This window comes from Apteryx rowi, unplaced genomic scaffold, assembly GCF_003343035.1.
Source record: "Apteryx rowi isolate R43461 unplaced genomic scaffold, aptRow1 scaffold_7, whole genome shotgun sequence".
Lineage (NCBI taxonomy): Eukaryota > Metazoa > Chordata > Aves > Apterygiformes > Apterygidae > Apteryx > Apteryx rowi.
The window spans coordinates 1,195,041-1,211,461 of record NW_020450982.1 but is presented as its reverse complement, the minus strand read 5'-3'; the positions used below and the strand labels follow the sequence as shown (position 1 = coordinate 1,211,461).

Sequence of the window (16,421 nt, the reverse complement as noted above, 5' to 3'; positions counted from 1 at the left end):
GGGAACGTATTACATTTTCTAGTCTTTTCTGCATCACCTTTCTCTCAGCACTATGGTTTTCTGTGTTGTTGCAAATGATTAACTTTGAACACGGGTATCCCATAACTTCTGTCCGTTCTCCTGCCTTTGGAGTTGCAGGGAAGAATCTTTCATTGGCAGTGTGCACTGCAAAATMCCGTTGTCCACTTCTATCCCTGAAGCTGTAATAGTTTATCCCATTACATGGTGATTTTTTCCAGCTCAGTTCTCCCAAAAACCTTGAAATGGATTTTCCATAAAAATAACCCACCCACTGTTTTTCTCTTAAAGGCTACAGTCAAGTTTTGAAGGGGTAATCTAGCTATTGTTTCTGATGGTATACGTCTTCTCTCTTGGTGTGTTTTTTGTTTTGTTTAATTATAGAGGATTTTTATATTACAATCTGGGTCACTGAGAACTTGGTGAATCCTCTGAACAGGACTGCTTGTTCTTTGGGGCAGAGGTTCCTCAGCAGAGTTATATCCTTAACACCTTAACTGGTGGCAACTTTTCCATGCAAAATGCATACTCTTTTCCTGTTTGTACTCTGCACAAACACTCTATGAGTTTGCAGTAAGCTGTAATAAAAGGTTTAAATGTCTTCTACTGACATTTCCTTGATGGCTTTAGGGTGTCATCATCAGGAATGTATACCAAGTGCGTCTTCCTTGGTGACTGCTAATTTTGTCGTCTTCCTTTCTCTATAGCTGTTGTGAGTATTGTCTGAGAAACAGAGCTGTTGATTTTGGGCTGCCTGACATCACAGGATTTACTGATACTTTCAAACTGCTTGGACCCTTGGGTTCATTTTGATTCCAGATGGCCAGTATTTGTCAGGAAAGAGCAAATGAACTAGTATCTATTCAGAACCAGACTTATCTTGCCTTGAATAAACATGATGAGAACTTCTCTGTTTTGTTAGTTTCTCTGCTGAGCCATTAATCTGTATTAAAATTTGTCTGAGATGCGCTTTGGTTCAATTTTTGCCCTTGTGTGTTAGCTCTTAGATAAGCCAAGATAAGAGAGAGCTGATTAAATACTCGTTCTTAATTAGGTTTACCCTCCTAAACAATCCCATGGAAAAATTGCTGTGGGAGGTATCACATGCGTTGTCTACCAGCACAATGAAAACAAGCTGTAATACTTGATACTGCTATAGTGAAGTAATCCTGTTAAAGCAAAATAATTGCAGTTTTTATACTTGGAACCTCTCTTTGATCTGGTAAAAGCAACGTAAAGGGCAGATGCCAAAGAAATCCCCCCCCCCCCCCAAGAAAGCAGCTTCCTGCTGTATTTACTATGCTTATTCTATTGGCTAGCATTGCACTTACCAGTCCTATGTCCTTGGCCATAAAATTTGGTCAAACATTGCTACCTAGTTTACAGCCACTTATGGTCAACAGAGAAATGTACAACAAGGTTACTTATTCTAATGACTCTTATACGATAGATACCACAAGATCTTTCTTATGTTACTGTAAACTTCTGTCCAAGGTCCAAATACTTTTATGTCTACACATAGGTACTACCAAACTTGCAGCTAAAAAGTTTATCTAGTGTCTACTTACTTATCCATTATTGTGAAAAACTTAATCTCTCCAACATCAGTCCTGGCAAATATCATAGGCAAAATTCTTTTGCAAGGGTTCTGGCAGTTTGAAGTACAGTACCAACGTTTTTTAGCAAACTCAAAACATTGGGCTAGTTGTTAACTTTTGAATTACAAAGCTGAGCAACTTAGAGTTGGCTCAGGCTGTCTCCTAGCTGAGATGCCAAGGAAATAGCTGGGCAGGGCTTCCAAAGCGCTCTGACTCACAACACTCCCTAAAATCTCAATCATGTGATTTAGCAAGACATAAATAAGCCTGTTTTGTATAGGCTTAATTATACCTAGGGATCCCACATCCTAGAACAGGGAGTTGCTACACTGCTGTGAAGTCAAAACCTTGCTGTGCTCGGAGAACAAGAAAGTTCAAGCAGAGCCACCAAGTTCATAGGAAAAGCGGAAGGAGTGTGTGTAATTATGACCCTGTTCTCTCTACACATATGTGTACACTTGCATACGATTTAATTGTGGGGTTTTTCTATCACTGGTAAGATTGAATGATTCCCTGTTTGCTATCACTGCTGACTTAATAAATGACGYGATCAAAGCTAGCATGTGCCTGGCTTTTGTGTTCACATTTGCTAGCAGAATAGAAATGAACTCGTGGGGAAGAGAGCACAACCTGCCTGCAGCAATGAGTGCCTCTACTCAGAGAGGAGATCTTTACAGTGACACTAGTGACATTTTTTACTTCTTCCACTCAGTTTTTCTGTTACTTGATATCTGTATGCCCATGCGTGCTGGATTCCCGACTTGTCCAGTCAGTAGAGTTCAACGTCCCTCCTGGCAAATGGGAATTTTGGTTATATTTCCATTAATAAGGAGGCTAGTGCAGGCTGATATCAAAGCACTTACTGAGCCACTGCAAGCACAATTTGTGTAACTAGTGATCCCCACTAGTAAGAAATTGGTGTAGACGATGCCTTTCCAGGCACTGTTGGCCTAATGCTTATATCTGAAGGAGTGCACCAGCGTCTGTTGAGTGCTGAAAGCAGTGGTCATGGGAGGATGCAATGTGCAAGTACGGTTGCATCATCACGTTGCATAAGGGGCCTTGTTGGATACTAAGTCCTTGTTACACTGTTTGCTGTAAAAGCACAGAATAAAAGATTATGCTTTCCCTGAAAAGCTTATAATTTAAGGTATAATCAAATTAATGACAGCTGGTTTTCCATTATTGTAAATGGCAGTAAAGTCTATTTCTGGTCAGGGCTTTCTTCTTTGCAGAAATAGCAGTAGTGTTGTAGCGCGAGAGAGGATATGGATAACAGGATCCACCCGACACATGTTCAATGTGATACGGCCATAACATGGCAGAACAATCGCCTTTTTGTTAAAATTGCTTTGCAGTGTTTCTTGTCCTGGGAAAATGAACCCTTCTTGCTTTCTGTTCAGCTTTCATTTCCATGACTGTTACACAAAATGGAATTTTGCCAAACTCCAGTATTTTCATGCTCAAAGTCTTTATTAATAAAGAGCACTTTGAACTCGGATTAGGAAGCTCTCATTTCTTTTTAGTATTTGGAGTCCTTCACTTACTGCATAAGCTGCAGACCTCACCAGCTCGCTTTAGTTCCACCCTTAACTTATCTTAAAATTCAATCTTGTATCTTTTCCTCCAACACCTAATTAATCACCTGGACAGTCATGAAACCATGAGCGTGCCACAATTTCTGCTGAATTTTCAGATTGCTTTCTTTTGGCCTTATCCTTTATCATTCAAGCACTCACCCTGAGGTATAAATTTCCGTGTTGCTGTAAGGTAGAAAGCTCTGGATCTGTTTTAACTTGCTTCCTTTATTCAGCCAAGAGACAGGGTTTTCACTATTAGCAAAGTGCTTGGCTCTTTGCAAACTACAGGGGGAGATGTTCACTCATCAGTTTTCTTCTAAGTGCTCATTTTTTCTTGGGAAAAAATTCTGAGCTTTTCTTTCTGGCTAGTTCTGGCTGTCCAAACAGAAGTATGAGCTTGTYACCAAAGAGCAAGTGAGTGAGAGAGAGGAGCTGCATTATTTTCATTTTGGTTTCAAGACTTTATTTTTCCCCCCACCCTTCACAGGACAGCTTAATTTTGTATTTGGACACTGTTCTTATCCTTTGATGACTGGTTCAAGCATGAGTTTTTTTGTTCAGCCCACTCTCCCTTCTCCACCTCCACTGTATTCTTCTTTTGCTTTGCTACAGTTTGTATAAAGCTATTATTTTATATAATTTATAATAAAACGTTTATTTAAGTTTTATTCAGTGCTATAATGAGAATAAGTGATTTGGTGCTAGGTGTGAGATTGCCATGCAGGGACTGGGGGAGCAGTGGCTTGTGGAGGAAAGCACGCGAGCTCCAAGGAGCAGAGGGCCGTATGAAACCAGAGCCAAGCGTGGCTGTGTGTTTTGGGGGGAGGTAGGCCTGCAACCCAACAGGAATAGTGACTGAGGGAAAAGGGGATCTGCAGAATAGATGTGAAGTGGCAGCAGCTGAAGGTGCCTGAGGGCGCAGCACCCAAGGTGGTGCCTCCTTGACAGTGTTGCATGGCAGGGCGTTAAGCCAGATGGCAGCCGAGAAGAAGGACTTAGGTGTGCTTCAAGGGAGGAGAACTCCCCTTTCTGCTGCTGCCTTCCCCGTCCCTGCTTTTATGTCTTGTTGGACAACGGGGGAAGCTCTTTGGACGCGGTGTGCCTGAAGGCTTGGCGTAGCTGGGCTCTGCTCTTGCCCCTTGCATGTGCTGCTAGCACGGGCTGTGTTTGTGGCGTGGGCGACGTGGTGATAAGGAGGCCAGGTCTTTCCTGGTGTCCAAAGGTCCTTTTCCACAAAGGGCCCTGGGACCACAGGCTCTCTCTTGTATTAATCGCTACCAGTCAATGTGTAAAATAATTCCATCATTTTCTAAGGTTATTCAAACCTCATTCCCTCTAAAGAGAGTTTTCTCCAGATTCGTGTATGTTACTCGAGAATCAGCGAAGGTGACATTTCTGAAGAAAAATAAACCACCTTTCTCTAAGCCTTTTCCCCCTTTACCCTTGTCCACGTTGTAGCAGTCCGGAGAGAAGGCTCCAGGGCTGGAACGAGGCCACGTGTGCAGCTGCACAGGCCACAGTCACTTCAGTCTCCTTTTTAGTAATTCTCTTAAATTCATATCTCTTTCAGAAAAATAGTTTTGAATGCAAAAAAGAATTGTCATGTGAATATAATCTTCAGAGAGCAAATTAAATGAATTATAACTGTCTTTGCTAGTGAATTTATGGCGTGGGGAATTTCATGTCAGTTCAGCTGACTGCTTCATTTTTTCAAAGCGTTTCACTATAGGTTTTACATTTTCAGTTAAGCTGTTGCTATTTAAAAAAAAAGACTTCCATGCCATTTGCAAAGCATGCATAAGCTGGAGGCAATTCAGCATTTTGACACTGTTAATTAACTGACGGCCTGTCATGAAAGTCAGTTGTAATTAAATGATATGGTAATTTTGGCCATGCTGCTTCTCAAACTATTTTTATATCTTGGCATAATAATTCATGTGGTGACATCGTGTCAGTATATGTCCTCCTCCTCCCTCACTGCCAGCTCGAGAATTGTTGTTCATAGTTCAAAATAAATGTAAGAAAATTAATTCCAGACAGTTCTTGGTGAAAAAGGAAATAGAAATTTTAAAAGTTTCCTGTTGCTGGCTGTGGCCTGTCATCCCGTCGGGGTCTGTGAAGGTGACCTGTAATATGTGACAAGGACAAACTGCACTTCCTGTAGGAAATACTCACGTACTCGGAGACTTGCATGGTTTCTAGGACAGTCCAGTAGGGTTTGTGCAAAACAACTGGAGAAAACTAAGGTAATCTTGATGGCTACAGAGTCTGTCTCATGTTTGCTCTGATGCTAATAATTTGAGTAGAATTGTGTCTGGATTTGGCCCACTATGGTTTTGATTAACGAAGGTTATGCTCCCTTCAACTAGAGGCAAGGTGTTGAAATGGGAGTGCGTTTACTGGGTGTGCAAACTAGTTTTACAGATATATTCCAGGATGGGCACATCCTCACATAGCCTGATAGTGTTACTGTTTCAGAGATGAGCGGGATTTGCCAGAAGCTGGTAATGCCCGCTGCGTTTTGAACCAGGTTCTTTAGATGTCCCTGTTCTGCTGTGTTGCCCTGGGGAAACGTGCGGCCCGTTCATCTCTTCAAACCTTTAGTAACATCCATTGTGCCAGGAGCATCGTAATGCTGAATGCTATGACTGAGACGTTACTATGAATGTGCTGAAGATCCTTGCTTGGTGTGTAATGAAGTGGTCTTTGGGGAATAAGTGAAACAAAAGCGCATATAGGATATCCTCTAATTCAATGAAGAATGTGGGTGGAGAAGCAATTGAAATGAACAAGATGCTTTAGATTTTTGTTAATGCCTTGAATACTTAAGGGTGTGCTTAAATTCTTGTGTGTGTGAACAGTTTCACTGCTCAAAGAACTAATGAAAACAGAAGCAACCCACCTTTTCTAACCATCTCCTTCTCTGCCTGCCCTCCATCTTGCCTCTCCCCTGAGAGATGTGCACCACATTCCCTGTGCCACTTCTGATGGAGGAGAAATAACCAGGCAAGGTTGTCTAGACCCACCTGCTGCTGACTGACAAGCCACTTGCCACTAGAAGGAATGGATAGTGGTGGCCTTCCCTCTGCTGTGCCCTCAGGTGGGGCAGGCGTTTGGGGCTGTCTCTATAGCCAGTCACCAGTTGCTATGAAACTTGCTAACCATCTTTTTCAGACTTTTATTTCTCTTTCAAACGTGGTTGAAATTGAGCAGCAAGTTCCTGAATTCAAGGGGAGAGAAGGATGTACCTGCAGCACAATTGTGTGAGCCTTCCTTCCTTAAGAAACTTAGSTTTAAAAAAAAAAAAAAAAGTACGCATAAAAGATGGTGGGTTTGATGCCCACTGCCGCCTCTGTCATTGTTCAGGCGATAATGAGAAGCAGGACGGAAAAGGTAAGCATGCCTACAGCACGTAATCCAAAATAGTGCCGCAAAAGTGGTGCCTGTCAGATTCCTTCAAGAATGAAATCCCTTTTCCTGGAGCTTTATTGTCTATTTAATGATTTAATTACAAGAAATCATGAACCAGAGTTTGAGAGTCATGTATGTCCATGCACAGCTGCTATTCATTTAACTCCAGCACAACAAAGAAGGAAAGTGATTAAGATAACAATGAACCAGCTACATCTACCACTTCCTTTCAAATCAGCTTCAGTTCTTTTCTTTGCTAAAGAAAACCCAGCTCCGTCTTTGAATTCAGCAAGATCTAAAGGATGWTTTTTTTATACATATTAGATTAAACCCTGCATATAAACATTAAAAGAAAAAAAAAAGATTCTAGATTAAGGTTTATACTTCTGTTTACTTCCATCTTCCAAAAAAAACCCCTCAAACATCAAAACTGATCATACTGAAAGTATGTAATTGCATGTTCATAGACACTTTGAGAACCCCACACTTAGATTGAAGGCTCTTACTAAAATATATATGGTCTACCTCACTCAGAAGCTATGAGCTTCATGCAAGATGTGTGCCCCCACTACYTCTGCTGTCCCTTGTCCTCTGCCTTCCCGTGCCCCACGACCCGCTGGGCTTGTTTGCTCTGTCTTCCCTTCTCCTACCAAGACCTGCAGCATTMTCTCTCCTCCCTCAGGTTCACAGAGCTGCAGATCTGGAGGGACTGGGGGTGAAGAGAGATAAGGGGAAAAAATAATGTTGTAGCATTCCCTCCCAGGCCCCCAGTGTCACACACTAATATCTGCAGGGCACGCAGATAAGATTAAGGGGCCTGTCACTGTTTGGAGCGGCTGTTACAGCTTGTGCTATACAAGAAGTCAAAATGGTAATTTCTGGCCTTATTCTATTTATTTTAAGTCTCTCTTCCCACCTTTTTCTTCTTCAGTTTGTATTTRGGTGCCTGTCACGTATTCACAGAAGGGTTGASGTTGGAAGGGTCCTCTGGAGGTCTCTAGTCCAATTCCCCTGCTCAAAGCAGGTCAGTCAGAGCGGGTTGCCCAGGACTCTCTCCAGTCRGGTTTTGAGTATCTCCAAGGATGGAGACTCCACAACCTCTCTGGGCAACCTGTTCCAGTGTTCAACCACCCTCACGGTAAAAAAGCTTTTTCTTATGTTTAAGGTGAATTCCTGTATTTCAGTTTGTGCCCATTGATTCTTGTCCTGTCAAATGGTGCCGCTGAGAAGAGTCTGGCTCTGTGGTCTTAACTCCCTCCCATCAGGTGTTTATACACATTGATAAGATCCCCTCTGAGCCTTCTCTTCCATTCTTCTTAAAATTCAGATTTGCTCCTCTTTTGTATTTCRGAAAATGAGATTAATTTCTACTGCWCTAACCTAAAGAAGAATTACAGAAGTATGTAGCCTAAATGATTAAACATTTTTGACAAAAGCAAGGTAATGCTGACTGGACCTGTCCACTGGCAGGATGTGTTAACTTTTGACCATCCAAGAAGAAAAACAGTTTTGAGCTGGTTTAGTGTACATATGGATAGCTTGCAGAGAAGCTCTGGTTGTTGTACCACCATATAAAGATGCAGGAAAACTTGTAATTTAAGAGAAATGGAAACTGTCTTAATTTTTGCAGAAACAAAGATGAATCAGAAGGAACATATTGGAAATAAACAGAATAGTGGATTATATAGAGAAAGTAAAATTGCTGCTATATGAGACCAAAGGGCATTAAGTTAAAGTGTGCAGTAAATCACTTACAGTTGAGGCAAGAAAATACTTTTAAAGTACCACAGTTAGTGAATGGAACTCACTGCTACAAGGTATCACAAAGATTAAAACAGAATTTTAGAAGGATTAGATTTTTTTCTGTATAAAACATGAGCATTCACTTATTAAATCAGTACAAGAATGAATCAGGTTATTTAATTTGTATACTCTAGAGCTTGTCAAAAAAATCTGACAACTTTTTTGGTCAGAGAATACAGTTATGTTGGAAGGAAGGAAAATTCTGTTATGTCAAAATGTATCATTCCAACATTCTTGTGTGAATTATTTAATAATACCTATTTTGATATGATTTTTCAGATGAAATATTTTTATTTCGTATTATATATTGAGTCAATTTTGAATTAGATTTTGATTTCTCTAAAATTGTTTTGTCCTTAGAATTTTCCTGACATACAAAGTGTTGACATTTGAGGGAGTGGGTTTCTATTCACAAAAATGATCATTCAAAAATCCTCCACAAAACATCCTCTGTGCTACTGTTTGCTGGTGGAAGTCCCTTCTGAAGTGTCTGATGCGGTTTGTTGTCAGCCAGAGCACTGAATGAGTCTTGCCTCTATGAGGGAATGCATCAAGCACAGAGCATGTTCACTGAAGCCCCTGGAACTTACTGAGGCACTGTTATTTATTTAGACCTACTATGGGAGGTTGTAACCTCTCTTGTAGGCCCATATCTAGTCCAGTTGGGGGGATTCTCAGTTAAAATCTTGTGTTCGTCACCATAGGACTTCCTATGGGCCATGAAATGTGGATATGTTGGAAAAGTGCATACAGCTTTTTAGAAAGGGCTATCAACAACTCAGAAACTTCCTTCTAGAAGTTGTGAGATGTGCTGGTCCCTCCCTCCTCATCAATATATCACACTTAAGGCAGAATTTTTAGACCAAACTGACATGAATTATGACTTTCCATCATGAAAATATCCAAACAATGAGAGTGTCTCAATTCTTCTACATTCCACCATCTTCTGGCACAGCTTCAACATTATTTCTGAAGTAGTCATCTTTGAAAGATGAAAGCTTTTATTTGATTGAATAAATTGAATAATATCATAGTTGAGATACATGAGATAGGGGTAAAATCAGGGGTTCTATGATTCTAGTCCTAACTCTTAAGTGCATTTTTGGAGTGATGTGGAGCAGGTTRTTTATGTCTCCTAGGCACTATCAAGTTTCAGCTATACATATTTGTAAAGTGCTTTAAGCTCTTCAAATGGAAAATTTATTTTTTTCAGTATTTTAGGAAGATGAAGTTTGAAGATGGAGTTAATCTTTCAAATTCTATTCATTTTTGAATCTCAAAGGTTTATTGTTTCAGTGATCCAGAAACCACATATTTGAGTGATGATTTCATATGTTCCATATCATATTATTTCATGTAAACATCATCATAATACTTTTCACAGGAGACTCAAAGGGGTTTTACAGACTTTGACAAAGTCTCATATAGTACTCATGCTCTAAATATAACTAGTTCTACCATTCCTACAAGGAAAGGAGATCAAACAGGTTAAATGTCACCCAGCAAATCAGCTAAGGATCAGCTGAACAAGAACCTGTTTCTCCTGATTCCACATCCTGGGTTTTTTTGTTTCGTTTTGTTTTTGTTACTGAGCACAGCCACGTTCATCTGGAACATCTTCAAAAATACCTGACCCCCCTGGGTGTTCGTTAAAGGCTTTTCCAGCTTCTGGCCAGATCAGGAATGTAATCAGAATAGCATTTAAGCACTTCCAGGGCTTCTAAATACAGATGGTCGGCAAAATAAACAACAAGAATGGAATTATCCAAATGTTTATTATTTTCTTGTTGAAAGGGACTACTAAATTCTGTCATTTGAATTGAGGCTTTCACATTACCCGAATATCACATCTCAGTCTCAAATACCGAGTCCAAATAAAAATCCTCAAGCAGTTGTTGTGAGCAGCAGAAAAACAGATCTCATTTTCACATGGATTTGTGTCCTCACTGTCTAACTTCTCCCTTGCAATGACCCCAGCTGTCCCGTTCCCGCTGCCCTTCCCTTCCATGTCGACCTGTGCTTCCGCAGAGTCCCCCTCTGTGGCAGTCCTGGGCCAGAGGCAGCGGAGGCCGGGAGGCATATGGAACTGGTGCAAGGATGAACAAACCGGCCACTGCCGCACAGACCATGTAACCGTGGACTTCCACTTGCGTCGACTCGCTCGCTCTGTCTGGCCACGGATTACCACGAAACTTGTAAGAACTGAATTTCCCATGAGACCTACCGCTTTTTCAGTTGTGGCTGAAATTGGCCAAGAGCTCCTAAAGATATGAGAAGGAGAGAGGGGATGAGAAAGACAAACAATTTAATTGAGTAAGTGTTGTTTCCGTAGGGAACTTGGGCTAATCAACTAAAATGGGTGCCAGAGGGAAAAAAGAAGAAAAATCAACATATAATTGAAGTCCAAAGCCCTTGCTCAAGCACGCATGGAAGGTGAACACAGACACAAAGACCTTTTATAGCCCTTGGGCCGGTGTCTGGAATATGGAGAGAAAAGTGATGGATGTTTAAAGATGTAGCCAGCATAGACAGTAAACCAGTTATGTTGCTTTTTAAATGCATAACCACTGTGAGTGTACTGTGGGAAAGGATTAAAATGCCATCTTTTTTACTCCTAAGAATAAATGGCATGTCTAAAATTAAACTGGACAAAATAATAATAGATATTCATCACAGAATGACCCTAAATTGACCAAAGCATTGAGATGGTGACCTAGCAGGTCTTTTCCTTTTGTAGAGATTAAGTCATATCTGGTGGAAAATACATCATAGATTAATTAAGTGCCCATGTATTARTGCCTTTACTTTCTGACTCGCTAAATGCTGAGTTAACATTTATATAGTGTTTTGAGGATATACAGGAAAACATTTTTATTGATTCTAATTGCTCTGATGCAGATAGTACTTGAGTGTAATGGATGAAGTCTGCATAAAATTTAGAAAAATCAAAGATTCAAGGTGGATGATGTAATAAAAATGTACTAAGACAGACACCAAAGGAGCTGGAGCAGTCTTTCAGCCACTAGAGGGCAAAATCATTACATTGCAATCGTCACTGGAGGTCTACTGGTATCTTTGGCAGGGTATAATCAAAGGGTTGTTTTTTACAACAGAAGCTGATTAAAGAGTCATTAAGCACTCCTCTAGCAGTTACGGTGTAATGAGTATTTAGAGTATTGTTTCTTTTGGAGGGTGGTATCTAAGCAGTTACTAGCAGCTGTGTTGAAAAAAAGTCAACATTTTATTCTGCAGAGCTGTGAACAAAAGCTTCAGGCATCCAAGAGGTTTGGACCATGGGTTCACAGCACAGGTCTCTTCCACTAGAACTGATGGGTGTCAGTAGAAGGCTGAGTATGTGGATCAGGCGCTAGCCTGGGAATGCCATGGGCATTTTGCTGGGAGGTTTTGTAGTTGTTTGATGACATCAGATCAGTCCAAAGACTCCACAATGTTTTGATCAATTCCRGATTCGGGAGAGGTTCAGAGCCCTGTGTGCGATCTCCTACTCATGTCTCTGACTTTCTGACATCACGTGTGCCACTCCTCTCTCCTTTTGTATTTGTCCTCTCCTACACTTAGGCCTATATATTGTACAGGATGTATTTTCTGCTCCCACCCAAACTCCCACTCCACTGGTGGAGCAGGGGTGGGTCAGCTTTGATATGGATCGGAGAGGCTGCTTGGCACGGGAAGGATCAGCATCCTGTCTGTGACAGTGGCCAGAAGGAGATGCCAAGGAAAGAGTTTAATAATAGGATAATCATATAGTGACACTTGCCAGGAAGAATCTCCCAGCTTCCGGAAAATGTATGTCTCAGGAACTTCCTACAAGAGAAGTGTTATATTTGTATTTAAAGAATTCAAAGAATTTGCCTTCTGCAAACAAGTCCACCCATCCTGTCAACCCATGCAATCTTTATTATCCRCATGGCTGTTCCCATCATGTGCTCAAGGACGCATGATATGCATCAGGTGATGCCAAAGGGGGTGACACATTGTTACTTAGCTCCCAAGGAAATCTAATTCTGCATAGATTAGTAACCAGAATCCAGAATTGCGTTCACATTCTTAGATCTCATGGGTAACAGACTCACAAGACTTAACACCTGCTTGTGTTAAAAACTAATTTAAAAAAACATCCAGTTTGGATTTTGACATTCCCAGTGCTGGGAAATCTAACCTGTTCCTCCCTAAGGTGTCTCAGTGATTAATTACCTTCACTGATAAAAGACCTCACTGTGAAGCTGAACTTGTCTGGCATTAGTGTACAGCCACTGAATTCTGTAAGTACTTAAAACCTGTGATTGAGTCACCCCTTCATCACCTTCTTTTTGACAAATGAACATTTTCAGTTTCAAACTTTAAATCAGTCTCATTGGTCTTCTCTGAACCATTTATTTTTCAGCTTCTGTTATGGAATTAAGGAATTTGGATACCAGATTTCAGGAGCAGTTGGACTAATGCCAGGTAAAAATTAAGACATCTTTCTGGATTCTATTTATAAATCCAAGGTTTGCATTAGTTTACTGGCCACAGCACCACACCACCTGCTCATTTTCTTCTGATTATATGTGATGACTCTCAAGGATTTTTAGCATTAATTTGTTACAGGACAAATTCTCCCACCCTATAATCATGGCCTTTATTCTGAGGTGCATGTTTTTACATTTGGCTGTATAGAAACGAGCATTACTTGTTATCAAGCTGCCTCAGATACTTTACATCATGACTTGTCTTGTTATTTCCCAATCTCTAATGTTTACATCACTTACAAACTTTGCAAGTGATGATTTTGTGTTTTCTTTAAAGCCATTAATATCAATATAATATAGTGTAGAACTAATCACTATAGGACCAAGAAACACATCTCTTGATGATGGCTCTATATTTCCCCATTTTGTAACTGTTAGTTAGCCAGGGTTTGAATAGTTTAATATGTGCTGTGATGATTTTGTGTAGTTCTGTTTTTTAATTAAAATGTTACAAGTTGCTAAAACAAATATTTTACAGTCCTGCTTACCCTGATCAACCAAACCTGTAATGTCATAAAAAAATCAAATTATTTTGGCAAGATTTATTTTCGATATTCATTTGCCTTTATTTTATTTCCAACCTTTAATTCTTTTTTAATCAAGTAATGTAGCTAGTGTTCCATTGTATTATCCAGAATTCTTGTCGGGCTGGCAAGTCGTAATTACCCTGGTCACCTCGTTTACCCTTTAAAAAATATTGGTACAATATTTCATCCAGTCCTCTGGAACTTTAACACTGTTCCAAGATTTATTGAAAATCAACATTAATGGCGTAGAGATCTTCTGTGCCAGTGCTTTTAAAACTTTTGGACGCAAGTTATCTAGATCTGCTGATGCCCAACTTTATTAGCTTGTGTTTAACAGTGCCTGTGGTAATGGAATGCATTTCATCATCATCATCCTGTGATATTTGTATACCATCTGGCTCTTCCCCAGATACAGAAAGAAATATTTATTGAGCACTCCTGCCTTTCCTACATTATTGTTAATAGATCTACTATTTCCATCTAGTTACAGACCCAAGCCACTAATAAGATTCCTTTTTCCCCAAGTTTCTCCAAGTAGTTAAGAAATCCTCAACTGTCTTTAACTGTGCTGTTCGTAGAATTACTCCTGCATCATTTTGAATCCTGTATCAAGTGCCCGTAACTCCTAGCTCCCAGTTTTCATGCATTGTTATTAGTCCTTACCTTTATCCAGTAGTTTCACATAGTCACACATACGGACACGCACATTTATTTTTCTGTTGACCCTGTAACTCTTTCCTTTCCCCTTCATCTCTGGCATCTTGTGGCTTCTCCTCACTTTTCTAACTGCCCACCCACAGTCTTTGGGCTTTAAGTCCAGCTGTCCGGCAGCACAGTGGCCCAGAGCAGCAGTGTGAGGGGTCCTGCTGAGTTCCTGCTTCCCCAGGTACGTCACCGTCATTGGGAATGAGTCACAAGGCGCCCAAGAGCCACACAGATACCAAGAGGGAACAGAGCAGGAGACCGCGTCCCCTCACCCTAACTCACGGGGATGTTCCCCATTGTGCCTAACTGCATTTTCCATACTTTCATGAGATAACCTTTTTGCAAAACAAGCAGCTATGATATCTTTCAGGTAGAAGCTCTTAGTGTTTGGGGAAAAGAGTGAGATGTGCAGATGGATCAAAGTAGGACAAAATTATGGTAGTGACAGGACTCTGTGAGACTTAAGTAGATGCCAAACCTATGTGCTTGTATGCTTTTGGCTAGAAGGTACAAAGTGCTTAGCCTTTATTTTCTTTGCTTTTTGTTTGTCAGGCATATTGTGCATTTAGCAGTCTGAGCTGTTTCATGAGAATTGTGTTGAGGATATTAATTGTGTATTGGACTGAATCAGAACTCCTCATCTGTGCTTTGTAAACATGACACCACTAATTACTAATGAGACAGCAAGCTGGGGTTAGCTGGAAATGCTTTATGGGAGAAAATAAATGCCATCTCCATTAACATGCTGTTAGCAGATATGATTGATTAGCATTTTTTACCCCTCTCAGCTCTTTGCCCGTGGATTGATGACTCAGTTGATTGGGGAGTATCTTATATTTTCTGCTTGAAAAGCACATAGTTCTTCCAGAATCAATGAATAAACATTAAGTTTCATTTAAGTGGGATGGGCTGATGCTCTTGGAGGAAGAAGGCCGAGATTTTATCATCACGACTCATTACACCTTATTCCCTGCCGCATGTAAGAAGTTAATTGAGAAGCCGAACCTGCTGAAAAGTGATAGCCTCGAAGTGCCAAGACCTGAGAGGTGGCATGGGTAAACGAAACGGGAACGGCGGTGTCACAGCAGCACCACACTCGCCTTTCCTCCTTTACCGGCGGCGAAATGGCACTCTGCTGCGGCTGGCAGAAGGCCACGGCACCTCCTAAACGTCAGGGGACCTCTGCTCTTTCCCCCCTTTCCTGTCGGCGCGGGGTGAGGCGTTACTGAGGGGAGGCGAAGCAGGGCGTCAGTCAGCCGTTACTGAAGGGAGAGGCGTCAGCAAGGCGTTACCGAGGGAGGGGGCGGGGCGTCAGCGAGGCGTTACCGAGGGAGGGGGCGGGGCGTCAGTGAGGCGTTACGGAGGGGAGGGGCGGGGCGCCGTGAGCCGTTAGGCGTTAGTGGGGGAGGGGTGCGGCGTCACGCGCCGCGAGGCGTTAGGCAAGGGGTGAGCCGTTAGGGAGCCGTTAGGGAGGGGAGGGGGTGCGGCGCGGCGTTCGCGAGGCCCGTGCGTGAGGGCCTGGCGCTCAGGCGGCAAGGCGCGGCCCTCCGCCCGGCAGAGGGCGGCTGTGCGCGCTGTGGCGGAGCACGGGAGCCCCGGGCTGACACCCCGCCTCCCCCCGTGAGACCCGAAGCATCGCAGCAAATCACACACACGAGGCGGGGGGGCAGAGGGAAAAATGACATTTCTTCACACACAACTTACTGAGCGCCTACAGCCAGGCGGAGAAAGGTATCTTGTTCCCAGCATGTGTACTTCCTTGGCTTCCTCCTTTTAAATAAATAATCGGTGAGGCTCCAAGTGCATAGTAATGGTGTTGCATATACCTGCTAGTTTGCCGTGGCACTTTTGAGTCTATTTCTGTGAGGAACGAGTGTATTTTTTTCTGGAATCCTGCTTTGCTGAATAGTTGAGGTGTCTCTGAACAGATGGCTCCGTGTCTGTGTATCTGTGTATCCCTCGGGGACGGCTGTGTATTTCTCTGGGCATGCATAGATGGTTGTGGATCGCTGTGCCTATATAGGGTGTCCCTGTCTGTGATCTGAAGGTATTAAATATGAAATAAAATATGAATGGCTCCCAGACGCGTATCCTTCTGCCTACAGTCTGTAGGTGCAGCTACAGCTGGCTCCAAGGTACGTCTCTGTGCTGCGAGCGCATCCCCGTTGCACGCCACGGAAAGTGCCTGAGTAACTATGGTTTCCTGCCCGCGCTGTGGTCTCGCCTTGGCGTGGGCAGCGGCGTGAC

At 42.0% G+C, this 16,421-nt stretch overlaps 1 protein-coding gene and 1 long non-coding RNA gene across 2 annotated transcripts in view; one reads left to right on the top strand and one right to left on the bottom strand.

Annotated features, from left to right (window-relative positions):
• Positions 1 to 3,892: 3,892 nt before the first annotated feature.
• Positions 3,893 to 16,393, bottom strand: LOC112976069. The gene is made up of 3 exons (XR_003256867.1): positions 15,879 to 16,393; positions 15,180 to 15,399; positions 3,893 to 10,671 (listed from the first exon to the last, which is right to left on the bottom strand). It is a non-coding gene; the product is annotated as an uncharacterized LOC112976069 (long non-coding RNA).
• ZFYVE9 (zinc finger FYVE-type containing 9) overlaps positions 15,700 to 16,421 on the top strand; it is a 64,098-nt gene continuing 63,376 nt past the window's right edge. Inside the window, exon 1 of the mRNA XM_026086915.1 lies at positions 15,700 to 15,905. The gene's annotated coding sequence lies outside the window, so the exon portion shown is untranslated. The remainder of the gene's footprint in view (positions 15,906 to 16,421) is intronic.